The 5,754-nt window shown below is 52.3% G+C and overlaps 1 long non-coding RNA gene across 1 annotated transcript in view; it reads right to left on the bottom strand.

Annotated features, from left to right (window-relative positions):
• Nucleotides 1-1,416: 1,416 nt before the first annotated feature.
• LOC114485439 (uncharacterized) overlaps nucleotides 1,417-5,754 on the bottom strand; it is a 7,962-nt gene continuing 3,624 nt past the window's right edge. Inside the window, exons 2-4 of the long non-coding RNA XR_003678874.1 lie at nucleotides 5,512-5,586; nucleotides 2,835-2,900; nucleotides 1,417-1,519 (exon numbers count right to left, since the gene is read on the bottom strand). This is a non-coding gene — a long non-coding RNA (uncharacterized lncRNA). The remainder of the gene's footprint in view (nucleotides 1,520-2,834; nucleotides 2,901-5,511; nucleotides 5,587-5,754) is intronic.

Here is a 5,754-nt window from a genome sequence, read left to right as displayed (position 1 = left end):
CCCGCTCTCAGCAACTAGAAAAAGCCCGCGTGCAGCAACGAAGACCCAACACAGGCTGGGACCCGGCTGAGCTGCAGCTTCCTGAGGACGGCTTGGCAGCGCCCAGCTGCGAAGAGCCCTGGAACCTGGGCCCCAGCCCCACGCTGCTCCCCCTGGCGCTTACCACACCTGTAAGTCCTGGCTCCATGTCTGCCCCCTCCCCACCATGGGCTACAGGACAGGGCCCTTGGAACCCTCAGCACCTACAAAGGCTTAGGTCACTGAGCACAACATTCTAAAGGCTCATTCAGGGCTTCCCTGGTGGCGCAGTGGTTAAGAATCCACCTGTCAATGCGGGGGACACGGGTTCGAGCCCTGGTCCGGGAAGATCCCACATGCCGCGGAGCAGCTAAGCCCGTGCATCACAGCTACTGAGCCTGTGCTCTAGAGCCCGTGAGCCACAACTGCTGAAGCCCGCGTGCCTAGAGCCCGTGCTCCGCAACAAGAGAAGCTACTGCAATGAGAAGCTCGTGCACTGCAAGAGTAGCTCCCGCTCTCAGCAACTAGAAAAAGCCCGCGTGCAGCAACGAAGACCCAACACAGGCAAAAATAAATAAATAAATAAATAAATTTTAAAATATTGCCGTCTCTCAAACCACTAAAAAAAAAAAAGTTTAAAAAATAAAAGGCTCATCCACGTTGTAGCAGGGGTCAAGATTTCCTTCCTTTGTAAGGCTGAATGATTTCCCACTGTAGGGACAGACCACACTGTGTGTGTCCGTCTGTCTGTGCATGGACACTTGGGTTGCTTCCACTTTCTGGCTACGGTGAATAATGCGGCCGTGAACGTGGCTGTGCATGTTGCCATATCGCTTCAAGACCCAGCTTTCAATTCTTTTGGGCAAAGCCAGAAGTGGAATTGCTGGATCACATCATAATTCTATGCTCAGTGTTTTGAGGAACTGCCACATGGTTTTCACACCGTGGCCGCACCATTTTACACCCCGTGAACAGTGCCCGAGGGCTCCAATTCCTCCACATCCCAGCCAACGCTTGTTTCCTCTACATCTGTGTGTGCATACATTAGCCATCCGAATGGCTGTGACAGGCCTTCATTCAAAGGCAGCGCCTGCTTTGGGTTGGGGTGAGACTTCCCTGTCGTTTGTCTGCTCTTTGCCTGAATCGTTCATCTGCCCTTCTTCAATTTACGCAGCTTAGGATTCACTCATGACACACGGTTCCAAGAGGGTAGACAAATACACAGTCCTGCAGACACCATCACAGCCAAGATACAGATCCCTCATCCCCTGGTGCCCCCCACCATTTGCATTCAAACCTGCCCCTCACCCCCACCCTGCAACCACTGATCCATAATCTTGCCTTTTCCGGAACATCACATGAATGGACTCACAGAGCACACTGCCTTCTGTGCTTGGCTTCCTTCCTTCCTTGTGCTGCTTTGGGGTCCATCCACACTGTCACATGCCCGGAGTAATGATCCATCACGTGGATGGGCCCCAGTTTGTTATCCGTTCACCTGCTGGGAACATTTGGGTTGTGTTCCGTTTTTGGTCACTATGAAGAAAGCCACTGTGAACGTGACTGTTGGTGTGGACGTAATTTTCATCCCTCCTGGGTAAATGCCCAGGAGCGGGACGGCCGAGTCACATGGTAGGTGTGTATTCCCCTTAATGCGAGCGAAGCAGCTAAACTGCTTTCCACAGGGCCGCCCCGACTGGCACTCCCAGCTCCTGCCAGCGCTCGGCGTGGCCGACCCTGTTGAGTTTAGCTGTGTGTTTGGCTGGGGACACTGGCTGGGGACACTCTGGTGGGATTGAGCCACATCTCCTGTGGTCATCAGTCCACCTCGACGCACAGAACCACAGACGCTGGGATCTGGAAAGGCCTTCAAAACACTTTGAGTCCAGGGCTTCCCTGGTGGCGCAGCGGTTAAGAATCCGCCTGCCAGTGCAGGGGACACAGGTTCGAGCCCTGGTCCGGGAAGATCCCACATGCCGCGGAGCAACTAAGCCCGTGCGCCACGACTACTGAGCCTGCGCTCTAGAGCTCGCGGGCCACAACGACTGAGCCCGTGTGCTACAACTACTGAAGCCCATGTGCCTCGAGCCCGTGCTCCGCAACAAAGACAAGCCACCGCGATGAGAAGCCCGCGCGCCGCAACGAAGAGTAGCCCTGGCTCGCTGCAACCAGAGAAAGCCCACGCGCAGCAGCGAAGACCCAACACAGCCAAAAGAAAAAAAATAAATACATAAATAAATTTAAAAAAAACACAAAAAAACACTTTGAGTCCAGTCTCCCCAGCGCGGACATCCTGGTACCATCCTTAGCCCCGATGACCACCTGGTCCCAACGCCTCCACAGGCACGGTGATCACCAGCTCCCACGGAAGGCCCTGGCATTCCTGGAAGGTTCTGTTGGTCAGAAAGTCCGTGTGCTGTGCCCAACCTACCTTCTCAGAACCTCCACGTGGTACAGGCCCTGGGCCCACCCCACAGACACAGAATGGGCCTTCAGGAAGGCGGGCCCGCCCCGACCTCCCAGCCCACTCCGCTCCCTCCCTGCTCAGACAAAACCAACTCCAGTCCATCCCCCAGGGCCCTGTCCCCATCAGAGGGCAGGAGCACAGAGGAATGGATCAGAGGCACCTGGAGGCCACCCGGCCAATCTGCCCATTTTACAGATGAGGAGACAGAGGCCCGGAGCAGGGAAGGGAATTGTCCAAGGTCATCAGCAAGTTAGTGCCAGGGCCTGGGGGCAGGGTTTGGGTTTCTCTCCACTTCATCCTGCCCCCTCCCTAGCCCCACCCACCACTCTGGACCCACTGCTTTACACACCAACTTGAATGCGATCCAACTGGGCAAATGTTTATCAAAGCCGCACGCTGGCTTTCCGTCCTCTCCCTGTAAAAGAAAAGAGTACGAACAATAACCAGCCTGGCAGGCTTTGTCGTTTGGCTTGACGTGGGGCAACAAGACGGCTTCTTATCAGGGGAAATAACTTCTTAAAATATTGAAAGAAAGGCTTTCAGAAATTGTACATGGATTAAGGTTTCATTTATTAAAGAACTAAACAAATAGTGCAAGATGTGGGTACAAGGCAGTTTTCAATATTTCTAACGAGGGCAGAAAGCCTCACTCCAGGAACAAAAAGATTGTAATACTTGAGCTTGACTAAGTTCAGCAGAAAACAAAGTGACAAGCTAAACTCTCAATTCTGTGCCCTGCTGGAATTAGGTCCAAAAATAGAGGATTTTCTCTGTGTTGACCGTGTGACGTTAAATAAAAATACTCCTGCTGACATAAAACTCCAAAGCTCAGGGCACCCCTAGGCCGCACAGCGGGCACCTGCCCCAGAGGGCACCGCCGGCCTCCGCGGGAAAGCGATGCTTTCGCTTCTGACCCCGGGCAGCAGGCACCTCGGAAATGACCCTTAAATGCTCCCTGGGAAGAGGATTTACGCCCTTCCGGGTGAACCGCTCCCTGGACCCTTATAAACTGGGCTCGGTTTTAATGGTATTCATTCATTTCCCTCGGGAAAAATTCGAATTTCACGTAGCCTCAGGGTTTTATTTCTGTAATAAAATATATGTGATTTTCAATGGGTTGCCTTTAATCTTTATATCCTATCCCTTCCCTCAACTTGGATAAACCTGGTTTATAAAAAATTAATTGTTCACTATCTTTTTCTAGATAACTGGGTGCAGTGAAAGGTCGTTTCTGGGTCCCGGAGCCCCCTGGTTAGAACTGTCTTATTTCCGCGCTGCTGCTTATTCAAGGGTCTTTGCGACCGCTGAGCGCACAGACACCGCGCCACACAGGCGACTGCCGGGCACGCAGCCGCGCCACAAGACCAGGTCGCACCCGCTGGGGGCAGAGAAAGGCCAGTGGCGAGGCTGGGGGTAACAACCAGGGTCCACAAGCGCCAAGACTCTCTGTCCTTGGCTGCAGGGCTGCCGAGCTGAGGGAGATCTGCAGACAGCCGAGGCTGACCCCGGTCGCCGTGCTGGGCCTCGCTGCCTCTGCAGCTCTTGTGCCAGCTTAGGAATTTACGTCCTGTCACAGAAAGACCCAGCTTAAGTACCATCACAGCCTTTCTCCAGAGACGGGATGGTGGCATTAAGGACCTCACAGTCCTGACGGTTAGGGGAGCGGGCAGGTCAGTTTACACAGCCCCTCCCAGTCTTCCTGTTCCTTGCAAAAGCCTGGGCGTGGAGAGGCTGGAGCCACCGATCACACGAGGGCCTGTGCCCGGCGCACTGCCAGTGGAGTCCGATGACCCATGAACGGAAGGAGACTCTATCAAGCGCCCTGTATGTGCCAGGCCCTAAACGAGGACCTTTTGCAAATGGGATGTCATTTAATCCTCCCCATTACTGAACAAGCAGGAATGGGTTTCTCCAGAAGGAACGAAGCACTGACACAGGCTACGACATAGACGAACCTCGAAGCCTGAGCCAGAGAAGCTGACATGAAAGGCCACAGAATGTGAGCCCGTTTATAGGAAATGCCCAGGACAGGCAAAACCGTAGGAACAGAAAGTAGATGAGTGGTTTCCAGCGGGGAGGTCTAAATGTTTTGTACTTTCCACTTACGATTTCTTCTTTGACATACATCACTGGGAATTACTTTTTAAACTCCCAGATGCATGGGAAGTTGCTTTTACATTAACTTCTTTTTTTTTTTTTCTGTCACATTGCATGGCTTGCAGGATCTTAGTTCTCCGACCAGCGATTGAACCCACAGCAGTGAGAGCGTCGAGTCCTAGCCACTGGACAGCCAGGGAATTCCCAACATTAATTTTTTTTTTAAACAGTGATTGGTTCAAGGACAGGCACGTGACCCAGGTCGGTCTAAGGAGACTCAATCCTGGGACTTTCACTGGGAATATGGGGAAAGGAAAGCTCCTGAGGTGTGGAGGCTGTTGATTCTGCCACAGCACGGGGGACAGCCCGTCTGAGAGTAGGGCCCAATGCCTGCAGAGCTAAGAGGCGGAGAAAGACATCATGTGACTCTCTGGGTCTTTTCAGCCCAGAGAAAAGCCTGTCTGTTCTCCTTTTGGGGCAGAAGATGGTTTCACATCTGTGTCTGTCACCTACACTTGAAAAAATCCTATGGATACAGCTTCCCTCACTCATTCCAAAATATCTATAATCGAAATGTCATAAAATATCTGATGGCTGTGTCTCAGGCCTGCATGACAAATGTAATCTCCGACAACTGCTACCCAGCACCTCTTAAAATACCGGCCAAGAAAAGTGACAGTGATTATCATTTAGATAAAATGGTTCTGGGACTTCCCTGGTGCTCCAGTGGTTAGGACTTGGAGCTTTCACTGCCGTGGCCCTGGGTTCAGTCCCTGGTTGGGGAACTAGGATCCCGCAAGCCTCAAGGCGCGGCTAAAAAATTATTTTAAATTTAAAAAATAAAGTGGTTCCACCTATTACCACGTCTCACAAAAACTTAGAAGGACGTTGCCTCTACGAGACTCAGGCAAACCCCGGCAAAGCCTTACCCATTCCAAGACTGTGATACCCAGGAGGTCCTTTTGGTCCAAGTTTTGGCTACCTGGGTACCTGCAGTCAGGAGGCTGCAGAGGAAAATAGATATTCTCAGAGCACAAAGAGTTTCGCGAATGAATTCACCATTTCCATAATTGGGCTCCACTCAAACATCCCTCTCTGCATAGCTCCAGACTCACTCTCTCTCTCCCCCTCTCTCTCTCTCTCTCTCCCTCCCTCCCTCTCTCTCTCTTTCT

Source organism: Physeter macrocephalus, unplaced genomic scaffold, assembly GCF_002837175.3.
Source record: "Physeter macrocephalus isolate SW-GA unplaced genomic scaffold, ASM283717v5 random_1023, whole genome shotgun sequence".
In the NCBI taxonomy this organism is placed as follows: domain Eukaryota; kingdom Metazoa; phylum Chordata; class Mammalia; order Artiodactyla; family Physeteridae; genus Physeter; species Physeter macrocephalus.
This window is presented reverse-complemented; position numbering and strand designations above follow the sequence as displayed.